Source organism: Ammospiza caudacuta, chromosome 4 (assembly GCF_027887145.1).
Source record: "Ammospiza caudacuta isolate bAmmCau1 chromosome 4, bAmmCau1.pri, whole genome shotgun sequence".
NCBI classification, from domain to species: Eukaryota; Metazoa; Chordata; class Aves; order Passeriformes; family Passerellidae; genus Ammospiza; species Ammospiza caudacuta.
The window spans coordinates 69,394,863-69,409,517 of NC_080596.1; positions in this window are offsets into that span (position 1 = coordinate 69,394,863).

The window sequence follows — 14,655 nt, forward strand, 5'->3', positions numbered from 1 at the left end:
CATGACAGTCAAGCTTTAATATGGAATAAGTAATTGAGCAAATAAAATGGATGATTAATTAAGCAAAAATTTGATGTGTTTTCCCACTTGAAAGTTTATCTATCCAATCAGTAATCTCAACCTTCTTTACTTGATATGTGTTTGACAATAATTGAATAAACCCCCCCTATATTTGGGACAAACATATACCATGTATTCACTCTCAGCTCAAATTCAATTTTTCACAACGGCCCAATTGAACCCCCGCTTTTAGCAAATATGTATATTTGCACTTACTGAAATCTGATTAAATCACTAAGAAACATTTTAAACAGATAAGCAGCTGATCTTCAAAATGTTCTGTAAATCTATTTCAGAACTGAATAAAACCTGAAAATTTATTACAGGAGGATATATGTCCTGCAGGATCAGATAAGTTATTTCATATTATTTTACTCCACAATTAATGCATACTGTAAGGTACTGCTAATGAAAAAAATATATGCAGTAAAATTTCCATTTTTCATTGGAAATTCCTAATATGAACTTCTTTCTCAACTTTCATGGTGACAGTAATAACTTTAGTTCTACAGAATTATATTATTACTTGATAGGCTATAACTATAGTGTAACATATTGTACAAAAACCAATGGCATATGTGATTCTGCAATGCTGTGAGAAAAGCTGATAATAGCATCACAAAAGCTTCTTTACTTTCAGTTTTGGCAATTATGCATATTATACATATTATGGTGTTCCAGGCAGCCAAGGGGAAGAAAGGCTCAGCACTTTCACTGAGCTATGCAAAAGGTGCATACTTATAGTCTGGCATGTGGTTTGTGATTTGAGTAATCTGTTCTTAAGTCACAATTATAATTATACTGGATGAGCGCAATGGCAATCCAAAGATGGACAGATGGGTTTTAGCTGGCCTGGTTCTAGGGAATAAAGGAGGATAATTGCTAGAGTTTGTAAATATTGACCTGATTGAGGGATACCGTTTTCGGTTATTTTAACTTCTGAGAACAGAAATCTACAAAATCTGATAAACAGCATTACTTCCTATTGTTACTTTCACATGTAAAGAACTATATATTATCTATGAAGTTAACGAATAGTTACAGCACGTACTATTCAGTTTCCCTAGATAAAGCAATTTATCAAATTTCAGGGACACTGATGGGCTCAGTGTCGGCTTAATACCTTTAAATTTTCTCTCTGTGTCCCTGCTGTTTACAGTCATGATCTTCCACAGAGTATCTTTCTCCATAATCAGACATTTAGTGCAGCTGATGTAATATTTTTTTTTTGAGAGTGATAGCTTTCACAGCACTTTTTGACCAATTTCTACTAGAATGAGGTCAGTTCATGTGTAGAAGAGTGAACAAACAAACTGCTGTCCCCTAAAAATCTGCTAAGGTAAAAAAGAGAAGAAATCTGTTTCTTATATTTCTCTGGAGTCTCGGTATAATAAAAATACGTTAAAATTTCCAGGATAAAGCATAAAAAAAAAGAGATTAATTCTGTTATGCATTGTCATGTGATTTTTGATTATGAGATTCAATTTTTTTTTGTTTTTGCATCATCAAATTAGTTCTTTCAGTCTTACCAGCCTGCAATCATACTCTTTGCTGGTTTAAAATATAAATCATATCTCTGAAGCAGGTCTTGTTACTTAAATCTTGTCTTTTTCTCATCCTTTAATTAATTTCCTTGCATCATTAGGTAGCTGAAGTAAATCAGTAGTTGTGTACTCCCAGGAGTAATCAGGTTCCTATGAATTCTCTGGTCAACAGTTTCCAGTATACAAATCTTTTTTGGATCTTGCTAATTCCCAAGAAGAACACTGAACTTGTATATGTTAGTGCCTGAGAAACTGGCTGAGATATTTTGTTTACGTCTACTGTAAATTTATCATGGTTAGATCTTCACTTCTGTGTTCACAGAAATGTCTCTGGGTGAATATTGTCACAATACTCTTAATTGTGTTTGGGGTGAGACACAACCACCCTACTTTACTTTATTTGAGTCTCTGCCAAGAAATCAGGGAAAATGTTTCGGCATTCTAAAATGAATGTCCTTGCTCTGAAGCAGGGGACTGTAATTTGATCATCACACAGCACATTTAGCTTCCAGTGTTGATGCAGTCTAGGATTATTACCTACACAAACATTATTTATTTCTTACCTAAATCTAAATCTAAAGCTGAAGCTGAACAATTTAAGTGAAGGCTTTCCACTAAGAAAACAAGTACATGCGTGTAATATTTTCCAACTATTTCTTCAAATCAAAATACCAATAGGCATTTACTATGTTCTCATGTGCCCTGTAATTCATAGCAATATTGTATTTTCTTGGATTAATTACCAAAAATATTTGTCATAATTATTCATTATAATATAATTGAGAACTCTTGTACAAGTAGATACTTGGACACATCTGAAAATTATGAAATTATTAAACAATCCAGTTTGTGCATTTGATTATTCTTGTAGCTAAGACAAACAAAACTTGATAGAATTGTATATACTATATCATCTATGTCTTAATTTCATAGGAATGAAAGCTACCCTATTTTTTTTTCTGTTGAGATTCATACTAGAAGTAAAACTGAGATAAAAAAAAAAAAAGCTGAAAAATGCCAACACAGAATGTTTTGTTAAACACCAGGTTAAGCTTGACTATAACATTTCACACATTTATTCTCATTTATGTGGCAGTGAAATATCCAGCTAAAGTCAAGTGTGTATCGTCCAGGCATGATTTACTGAGCCTTAAAAAGAATACAAGATAATTTAACATATTTTCTTGCACATCCTCTGACGTCTAGCTTCAATATTTTTAGAAACCTTTACATCTGACACAAACAGATAAGGAAGAGTTTCAATGAAATTTATTGAGAGGAATGTATTTGATTTGCTTTTTTGAAGTTGATACCTTATGTTTTCAGTTCCAAACTTGTTTTTAACTCTTTGAGATCATCTATATCACGTAGCAGAAGCAACAGTATTCTTTTGCCTTTTTTTTTTAGAAGGAATGTAACAAAAAAAAAAAGGTAAATTTAAATTTCAAGCAACCATTTAAAGTGGGGAAAATTAAATTACATTTCTTTTAGATTAGAACAACTTGAAAGAATTGTTCCAAGAAGTTTCAATGGGGCTATAATACATAAGCTTAAATAAAGCATCTCCAAAACATATGCATATTAGGTGTGAGATCTTTATAATCTTTTGCTCCACAGATTTCTACCTATTTTCTCATACTTTTTGCAAAATTTCATGCAGCCACAGCCAGAATATTTACTTACATTGCACGTATAGGATTTTAATTTTTGTCATCATACATAATGGGCGATTTGAATTGCTGGTTTGTGGTGAAAGCACATTTTTAATTCCTCTTTCTTAAATACGGAGGGCACTGATCTAGATATTGAAACAGAAAAAGACCTCCAGTATGAATGGCTATAAAACAATACAGTAGATACAGGTTGTTTCAGCATCTCCATTATTCCAGGTTACATTGGAGCATTAGAGGATTTATAGCTCTGAGCAGATAATTCTCCCTGGATTTTGATGTGGCTGGCTGCACATATCTTTGTGTGAGAAAGCTAAACCACAGAGAATTTCACCGTCCATACGAACTAGATTAAGAAACAATACTGACAATCTGAGAACAGTCTGGGAAAAGAAAATGAATCAATGAATCTCTCAAGAGGCCAAGCAGGTTATAATAGCAACCACCATGAGCAGTACAAATTCGCAGTGATACCAGTGGAGAATCACGATGTGATAGTATCACATACCAAATTAGTAACTAAAAGAATCACAGTGCTGCTGGTTAGGAAGCAAACTTTACAACATTTAAGAACAGTCAGAATTCATACACTTCAGTATATTAAAAAACAAGCAAAAAACCCCAAATAATTAATTTTTGGATGACAGGAACTTTTCATATTTTTTGTGTGGAATTGTCTAAAATTAAGCTAAGATCAATAATTTGAATAATTTGAAAATCAAAATTCTGCTTCTATAAACTATTAAAGTATAGAAGACTAAAACACTAATAAGCCAGTTCAGTACCCCTGGTACTGTAGTAACTGAATATTTTCCAGGAAGTTGAACCACAAGATATTATCTATCTAAAGATAATATAAATTATATATAAGTAGTATCAGTTTTATACTTGAAAATAAGTCAATATTAATAGTCACATAATCATAAAAAGCAGGATTCATTACAACTAGACCAACTTTGTATTTTAAGAACAATTGTGATAAGCTAGTTAAGGCATGGGTTTAAAAAGGAAAATAGTAAAAAAAACCAAAATTAATGCAGATTACACTACCAGCAGCAGCACAGAAGGTCTTAAGATGATCAAATATAATGTGCTTTTTGTACATCCTATTTTACTGATGTTGCCTACCTTCTTGCCTTTAAAATGCTTACAATGCCTGTAGCTAATATACTTCATTATCCTGGCTACTTTGTTGTATTTCCCTTGTTCCTGTATCAGATACCTTCTTTTTGCATTTATGTTAAAAATAAATGAACAAAAAAGAACCATCTGGAGTTGTCAATTATATTGTGTACTTTTCTGATTTTTGTTTAAAAAACATTCCTATTAAAAATGTAAAGAAAAAATTAAAAAGTTAAAAAGAATTTTTAAAAAATCCTATTATATTATAGGAATGATTATCCTGATTATTCAACATTTCTATATTGCGTATTGGTGAAAATATATTTTATATGGGCATACTGATATGTCCAGAATTTTATACCATTTTCAGTTTGGAATATATGTTTCTCACAAAGGGAAAATGATCTTCCATCTTTTGATTTTAACATCAGTTTGTCCTTTGCTTTCACAGTGTGCTCACAAATGATACAAAACTGGGAGAAGTGGCCAATACCTCAGAGTGCTGTACAGCCCTTCAGAAGGACCTGGAGGGATTGGAGAGATGGGCACAGAAGAACTTTCTGAAATTCGACAAAGTGGCAAATACAGGGTCCACCACCTGAGGAAGAACAATCACCAGTACAGGCCAGGGGAAGACCTGCTGGGAAGCAGCTCTGAGGAGAATTCTCTGGCAGCCCTGGTGGACAGCAAGCTGCCCATGAGCCAGCAGTGTCCTTGTGGCCTTGCAGGCCAGTGGCGCCCTGGGGTACAGCAGGAAAAGCATTGCCAGCAGGTCCAGGTCCAGATCCTGCCCCTCTGCTCAGCCCTGGTGAGGCCACACCTGTAGTGCTGTGTCCAGCTCTGGGCTCCTTAGGACCAGAGAGACATGGAGCTCCATGGGTGGGTGCAGCAGAGGGCAACAAGGACAATTGGGTGACTGGAGCATCTCTGTCACAAGGAAAGGCTGAGAGAGTTGGACGAGCTCAGCCTCAGGAAGAGATGACTGAAAAGGGATCTCAACAATGTGTTGAAATCATCTACCCAGGGAGGTGGTGGAGTCACCGTCCCTCCATGTGTTTAAAAAAAGACTGGATGTGGCACTTGGTGCCATGATCTAGTTGAGGTGTTAGAACATGGGTTGGACTCGATGATCTTAAAGGTCTCTTCCAACCTGGAAATGCTGTGATATTGTGATACTGTGAAATACCTAAAGGGGGGATGTCAACAGGATGGGACCAGGCTCTTCTAGGTGGTGCCAAGCAACAGGGCCCAAGGCAATGGGCAGAAACTGACGCACAGGAACTTCCACCTGAATTTCAGGAAGAACTTCTTTACTGTGTGAGTGACCAAGCACTGGAACAGATTGGCCAGAGATGCTGTGGATTCTCTCTCACTGGAGATAATCAAGAATCATCTGGACACAATCCTGTGCCATGTGGCCTAGCAGGGGGGTTGGACCAGATGACCCACTGTGTTCCCTTCTAACTTTAGCCATCGTGTAATTCTGTGATGTGCTCCAAATAAAAAAAAATCAATTATAATTGACTCAGTGAAGGAAGACAGAAAAAACTGACTTGGGTTTTAGAAACTTTGTAGGACAAAGCCATACTCTCTCTTTTTCTTTTTTTTTTTTTTAATTCACTGAATAATCCTGAATCCATTAGTGAAGATGAAAATACTGCAGCAAATTAATTAGGATTAAAATAAAAAGAAAATTTAAAAACAGAGATCTCTTCCAAATACATGGAAATAGAATTAGAAAGAATATTGAGAGGAAAATCTATATATATTATCACTCATGCATAGAGAAAGATTTCTTGGAGGACTGTGTCATCATCATGGGCAGTGGAACTTTCTGCTCTATGTGCCTTCTCTTTTCTACTCACTTCTTGAATATCCCAGTTATTCTTTTGCAAACAGGCTCTATCAAGTAATAGAACTTTACTTTCTCTGCATCTTTAGGAATCTCAAGTTTGGCTGATTCAAATTTGAAGATAAGTAATTTTGTTGCCTATAGATAATTTTTTTTGAATATTAAAACATACTATCTGGTTAACGTAAAAAGTTAAAAATACAGTGACAAAAAAATTCTGAGGAATTTTAAGAATGTGTAAGATCTTTTTTTTCTCTTGTGAAAATAGAGATAAATATTGTAACTGAATATGAACCAGAAAACTCCATAGTTAGAGTTCATCCATTTACAATTACTAGTTTATTCTGCACTCATTCTTATTTGTGGAGGGCTGTCTTTCATCCTGTTATTTTATATTTCATTATTTTTTCTGTCCTTTTGTATTTGTGTGTTGGATCTATTCATAATTATCATTGAATATTGGCTTTTAAATAGAGCCAATGTAACTATAGGGGTTTTTTTTATTCCTTCTAAACATCTGAACTTCTATGGATCAAAGGTCTTGATTTATATTTCTTACAATTTTTAAAAATAAAATAATAGTTTTGAAATGTAATTGGTAGTTTTACATGTTTTCCCACCTCATGTTCAAAAAACAGAGGAACAAAGTTTTCTTCATGAACTTACATAATTCATTGTGAAGAAAGCAGCTGAATATTCATGAGTCAAGCAGAACACATTTTGAAATTTGCTATGGGTTCACTGCCTGCCAGAAGATTAAAGGCATGGAAAAAGAGGATTTCTCCAGAAATTTTTTCAATCTAGGTAGGAATAGTGCTCAGTGTGATTCTGCTTAATATATTACTCCCCTGCTTCTCTTCTCACATGCAGCTGTGATAACCCTTGAAATAGCACCTGTACCTTCTCTCAACTCTTGCTTCTTTCCTTCTTTAGGCAAGATGTTGCTCACAGACTGAAACAACACCCCACAGAGAAACACGAGTAGCACATTGCAGTCGATTAGTTTCTCATTTAGTATTTATTTGCATACCAATTGGAGCAATCCAAACCAGATCTAAATAGCATCTCAGCTGCGAGTAGAATCTAACCTCACATACACAGCTCTTAGGGCAGGCTCAGTTACTTTTATTCTTGCTGACACCTATGCCAGTGTTAGTTAGGTATCCATGCCTGAGATAACTTAGGTATTTCTTCATTGCCAGTCAGTACTCTTGTGACATGTACATTATTTCTATAGTACATGTCCAGATTAGTGTTAGCAAGACAATAAAATCACTTTGGGGGATTTAATGTGTACTACATATTCTTTAAAACTTTATGAAACTCATAAGACTGGGATCATAATACCTTGTAAATTTTATTCAGCCCTAAAGACCTGCTTGTAATCCTTTCACTGATGAAATACTGTGGCCCCTAAAGCAGTGGTGAGAGCTACCAGTTTGCTCATAGTCTGGGATCCTTTTGCTCTGTCCACCAATAAATAACCACAATATTTCAAATAACTTTCAAGTACTTGAGAACAATCTATAATCTTCCAAATAACATCTACAATCTGAAAAAAGATTAATTATAACTTGAATACTTACAGAATATCTAGTTATTTCTTTCTGTCCTTAAATTCTCTTGCTACATTTTGCACTAACAAAATAGTACTTGGCTGGTACTTTATGTGGGATCAAAGATAATTACTAAAGAAATTCCTTATGCAGTTTTATGCCCTGACAATGAAGGAAATAATTGTTACAAGGTCACATTTCCTTTCTTAGTGCAGAAAAAGAAGCTGTCAGTGTTGCCAGAATAGTACATCTTCTGAAATATTTACTGTATGGTGTGAAAATGAATTTATTCTCCTGTCTCTTTATTATCCTTGATATAATTTGACTTGCTATGTTAAACTAGAAGTTACTTGTAGTGAGAAAAAAAAATACTATGACCTTTTCATTTTCTTAGGGAATTTTTTTTCCCCTCCTTTCTAAAAAAGTAGTAAAAAGTAATATTTTGTTAAAAAGTAAGACCTGGTACATTTTTATTTTCATCTTGTTTCTCTTATCTGTGCACAAACAATCTTCAAAACGCTTCAAAGTTTCATTGTGCTTATCTTCACGGCAGTTCTGTAAAAGAACACAGCCTGATGGCTGTGAAACTGTTTCTGCCATACACATGCAGAGAAAGAAAAGGGACCTGGGGGAGCTCGCCAACAGCAACCTGGATATGGGCCAGCGGTGTGTCCAGCTGGCCAGCAGCCCAATGTCACCCTGGGCTGTGTCAGGAGCGGAGGGGCCAGCAGGAGCAGGGCAGGGATTGTCCCACTGTCCTCAGCACTGGAGAGGCCACACCTCAAATCCTGTGTCCAGTTCTGGGCCCCTGTCATGGTTTAGGCCAGGCACAGAGCCAGTGCCCCCACAAGAATACCCTCTCCCTGGTGTCTGCTGTGAGATGTGACCAGGAATAAGCAAAGCAGGCTCCAGCTTAGAAATAAAGAAAGCTTTATTAACTAAACCACAAGAAAAGAAGAAAAAAAACTATAAGGAAAAAAATGAAAACCTTACAGAAAGCACTTTCCTCCTCCCCCCCACCAAATTTCCCAATGCAATACATTCCCCCCAAATCACCAACTCTCAGTCCGGCACCACCCCTTAGAATACTCAAACTTCAGTCCATGAAGAGGAGAGGAGCCCTTCTTGCACCATAGGCTTCCCCTGGAAACACGCTGAAACCTCGTGTGTTCCCATGTCACTCAGCACCACCCGGAAAGTCCTTTTGCCGCTTGTGACATCTTCCTTCCATGCCCAGTGCTCTCACCACCGTGCATGGACCAGAGCTGCTTTTAGGGTTGTCTTTCAAGGATGCCTTGTCTCATTCCAAAAAAGGCACAGTCTCTGCTTTGGGACATCTCTGCTTGGGACATCTGTCCTCCCCATTTTTTCACCCCCTGGGGCCAAGGGGTACCCACACTGAACCATCCTGGTTCTGAGGCACTGCTCCCCCTAAATGCAGTCTCTGTGTCACAGGAATAAAAATGGTTCAGTCTATGGCCACACAAGAAAAGTCTAGCCAAAAGGCCACTCCATCATCTCTCCCCCCACTCAGCCAGTCTTCTCCACTTCCCTCAGGCCTAGTCCTTGTTATCTCATCTCTTATCTCTCTTCTTATTCAGCTCCAGGAGGATCAGCATTTTGCAATGTCTCAATCATGTAAGAAAAGGGTTAAAAATTTCAGTCTCTGCCTGTCCCAGAGCTCCGGCACTCCCACGCTGCCCTCGCACTCCCCCCCTTCTCCTCCTGGGCCAGCGCCGCTATCAAATTCAGACACTGGCTCTCCCTCTCTCTCTCCTGGGGGAGGAATGGCTGCCTGAGGTCTCCTGGGGCTCTTCCACCCTTCCATCCTTGGGCTGGGCCTACCTCATGGCTGCGTGGCTTTTCCCCTCCCCCTGCCCAGCTGGCAGCTGGGACAGGGGGAGAGATCCAAAGCCTTGCCCGACGGAAGTCCCCAAAGAGAGCCTGCCAGGGCCGAAGCTCCGCTTTTAACCCCTGTGTGTTCTCAGAGGTGGGTCCAAACCCCACCGGCCACATCAGGTGCCAATATCAAAATCTGAGCACCCATTGGTTTGACCACAGCATCCCCGAATTCCCACTTCTCCCTGGTCAAACCAGCACGGCCCCTCGCTGCAGGAAAGACACTGAGGGGCTGGAACGAGTCTGGAAGAGGGGAATGGAGCTGGGGAAGCGTCTAGGAAACATCTCATGAAGAGCAGCGGAGGGAGCTGGGGTTGTTTAGTCTGGAGATGATTGAAATAAATAATATATAAATAATACATAAACTCAGTGAATATTTCTAATCATTAAAAATAGTCCTAGAGAGAAAATGTATAGTCAGAAAGCGAATAACATTATACTTACAAACTGTAAACATATAGAGCCACACTGTCAACAGGTAAATACTAACATCAACTGAAGTTATGTGATAATTTGCACTAGCTAGTGCATCATATTATCTACAATAGTAGATATAATAGATATAATCAATTGAACATAATAATACATTATATTATTACTTAAAATAATGAGTTTTCATTAGTTTAATTGTAATTTAGTTATCATTTTAAAATAATTTTACAAAAGATATTAATTAATTCTGGAAGCATATTGTTTTTTTTAAAGGAATTTAGAGTTTCTTTAGACATTAATATAAGTTGTCTATTAATAATGAAACTTTTATACATAAAAATATTTGTATTTTCTATGACTGAAGGATAACAATTTACCCTGGTTATGTATTCAAACATGATTTTTAGAGTCTTTTTGTTTATCCTATTGGTCTGTTTCCATGTCATTTTACATTCTTTCCATGTCATTTTACAATAATTTCATGCATTCAAAAATTTTGATTGTATGAAATTTGGAATTAAAAAAAAAAAAAAGGAAAGGAGAAAACACTCTAACTCAAATGTAAGATTAAACAGAATGTCTTGTTCAAAAGGATCATACCAGTCTAACATCAATGCAAAATACCCAGTTAAAGTAGATTCAGTAATGGAGTCATTCTGTAGCACATAGAATGATATTTTGATGTGAATAAATAAAAAAGTGTAAAGCAAAAGAAGCAAACTCTTCTTGCATTTTTCCTTCTTTCCCAAGGCTGGAACAACTGGGAATACAACCACAGAGCTAAGAAAACTTTGAAAAACTGTTCTTAATAACACTTGGCATTTGGCCTTGATGTACCTATAAGTTCTCCCTTTGAACAACAGCAACCCCACCTTTCTGGGAACATGGAATATTACACGCTATATTTAATTATTTATGAAAAAACCCTCAACATGGATCCAAATGACAGTTTATAATATACTGTTTGGCAGAGTTCTAAGATTCAGAATATCAACATTTTTACCTAGAGTATTTCAAGCCTTGATGCTGTTATGAGTTTCTCATTTCTACTGATGTAAAATGAAAGGAACTCACAGGACTCTCCTAAATTCATGTTTGGGAGACACTCAAATACCATACCTCGTGGAGATATTGATACTCACATACATGAAAATGAAAGAAGTATTTCTAAAAGGAAACAGATGTAAGAAAATAGAAAAAATAGGCCTCAACATGAAGAGCCTTAATGTTATCATTCTTGGCTCCTTAGCATCTAAAAGTCTGTTCTCTGCCTCTAAGATTTGAATTCCTAATTTTGCATTCAAAAGACAATTGAGGAACTTCAAGAAAGATTCCATATAATTTGTGACCTGTTGAGATTATTACAAACAAATAAGAAAACCTAGTGTGATAAAGTGTATCTTTAATTATTACTTTCTAGAAAGTGAGATTAAGAGCTAGAATATTATTAGTATTTCAGTATCCAATTAATTATTTCTGAACTATATTAAATCTTCTCTTTCACTGCAGGACAATGTCCTGGTAATAATAACAAAGGAAAGGCAGGAAAGAAGGAAAGGAAAAATATAAGTGGAACAAAATTGAAAGAGATAATGGCTATGTTCCACATATATTTTATTGGATAGAGACTAGGGGAATCTATTTCATTATTATTGCTGTTTATAAATATAGAAGTTTCATTCTAATCTCTTCTCACTGAATGGAAGAGGAAAAAAATCCTAGAAAAAAAATGTTGTTTATAAAATATCTTCCATTTTGCCTCTCTCTTAAAATAACCTTCAGTTAATAGATATATGTATTTTCTTAGAGCACTGTAAAGTAACTTTATGGCATTCTTTTGTCCTGTTTATTTAAAGGAAAAATACAGACAGTCACAGAAATAATGTACTTAAAATTCAAGTAAAATAAAATATTCTATTTCTTTCCTTGTTGACCTGTTTTTGCTACTTTAATTGAAGTCAACTGCTGTAGCTCCCATCAATGAAATAAGTATTTTCAAAATACCACTTTTAAAGTCATGTGAAATACTTTTAGTTTTACAGGAAGGAATACAGTGGAACTCTATAGTACAGTTGGGAATCATAGGTGTCATTAGAAAAGTAAGGTACTTTCATTATATTATACATTTTAAAAATAATCCCAAAACTAAATTTACTGTTATTATTTAAACTGAGTAACATGGAATTAACTTTTCTGATTCGTCCCTGAACTAAATTAATCAATTTGAGACCACTGGAGTTCCACTTTGCAATCACTACTAGAATCTGTGAAATGTGGCACTGCAGAAAAAAAGAGAATTGCTAAGGATTCCAAAGGATGTTGAGATGCCTGCCTCCAAGATGTGGGGCAGCAGGCTGTTGCCTTCCACTCTGCATATGGATTTTGTTCTCAGGTAGCACGCCTCTCCTCACTTCCATTCACACGTATATCCTGACCTTTCTACTGTGGTCAAATTTTTCAGAATTTTTTGGCCATGGAGTGAAAGTGATTTTTTATCATTCTAATGAGGCCAGCTTAGTGTAGGAATTCAAGATTTGCCATGAGAGATTAGATTTCATGCTATCAATCCCATAACCATTACAGAATCACCTTCTAGACGGAACCAGGTGCTTCAGAGGAGTCTCCCATAGTGCAAAATTATGGATTCAAGACAACTGAATATGAAGACAAAAAGATGCAGGTAGAAATATACTTTGATAGAGCAAAAACAAAAAGGTAGATTTTTAGGAGCTGATTTTATTTTAATTGAATTTATTGGATTAATGCGAGACAGAAGTTTACTAAAACAAACATTCTGGGTTTAAGACATATTTGAGAGGAAACACAACTTTATGAAGATTAATTATAGTAAAATATGGTTAGGAAGATTGTATCCAAAGTAATTGTCATTGAAGAATGGTGTATTATCATCCAAAGCAATTAGGAAATAAAATTTTCAGGCCATTGTAACAACTTAATGTACATAAGTAAAGAAAACAGAGAAACTTATAGAAGAAAATTAAAAGAAAAAAAGAGAATGTTTAAAGAACTTTGAAAATGCCTCAAATAGGCATTAGAGTTGAGTCCAGAAATTGAATGAATGGTTGACAGCAAATATTCAGATAGGAGCTAAATACCGAAAAAGTATCTTTCGGTTACAAAACTAGGATTAGTTTCCTGAGCAAAGCAGCAAATACAGGGTTGTGGTTGCTTCCCAGTGAACAGGTCAAGCTAAATTCACTAAGAAAATATCTTTATTTGGTATTCCAAAAAGAAAATACTCAGCTTCATGGCTCAATTTCAACAGAAGGGATGATGGATATTTGTTCTTCATGATGATTATGACCCCGATGTATCTGCTGGACTATAGGAAAGGGTTAGGAATGGTGTCCTTAGTCCTTAGTTCTGTCACATCAGTCTTCCATTCTAGGGAAAGGATAAATATTCTGATCTCAAGTAAAGGAAGCATCAGGAATATACCATTTAAATTACCATATATATATTTATATATATGAATATATATATATATATATTCTAAAAGAAATAAGAAAGGTTCTAAAGGAAACTCCTGCTAAGCACACTTTTGAAAAATATCTAGAAAAAAGAACATAAATTCTCTGTCCATTCTCTTGAGAAAGAATTAAGGGAAGTAATTTTTAAATTAAAATTTTTAGCTGAGTAAATACCACTCTTTTTCTCTTGTAAGGCCAAGCATTTACAATGGAGCCGCTAGCCAGGCATATAAAATAGCATAGCTTTTCCAGCATTGTATGTAGGAATAAAAAATCAAGTATATCTCATCTTCAGTTCTCTGCATTTCCTGAAGTATTCCTTATTAAAGTGTTTAAGTGACAATTAAGTATACTTAATCCTAAAATTAAACTAGAAAACATGCTTTATTAGTCAAATGAGGGAAATGTGTTATTTCTTGTGGGTCTGTATAAGCAGTGAAAGATTTTTGGACTTTTCACATTTGAAAGAGAACCTGATGGCTGTGAAACCTATCACTTCTGCCTTTTCTAACATGTCTCTCTGTAGACAGATAAAGAATTATTTGCCCACCTGGTGGGAAAAATACACTGCTTATTCTAAAAAATCATTAGCCTATGGACACACAATGCTTATTTTGTAAGATCATATTCAACATTGACCAAGAAGGGTCTTGGAAAATAATGAATCACCCTAGGTTTGCATACTCAGCTCCATATTTGGGATCAAATTATCAGGTGTAACTTTGGGACCTAGGATGACTAGAGACCACCAGAAGGATCTACAGCTTTTTCTGTACTTTTTCTGCACAAATTTGATGGCGATATACCCTTGTACATCTGGTTCTTTATTAAAGAATCCCTGCTTTTTAATGCATTGGTCTTAAGGAGTTTTGAAAAGTTTTTCAGCAATATCTCAACAGTATCATTTCTATTTCCAATTTTAGTTCTATCTTATTTTAATTTTTTTATTTTTTATTTACTCCTATTCTTCCTTTAATTCTGTGTCAATTCTTTTATTTTTTGCAAAGAAAGACAACAGTAAAAAGAAAA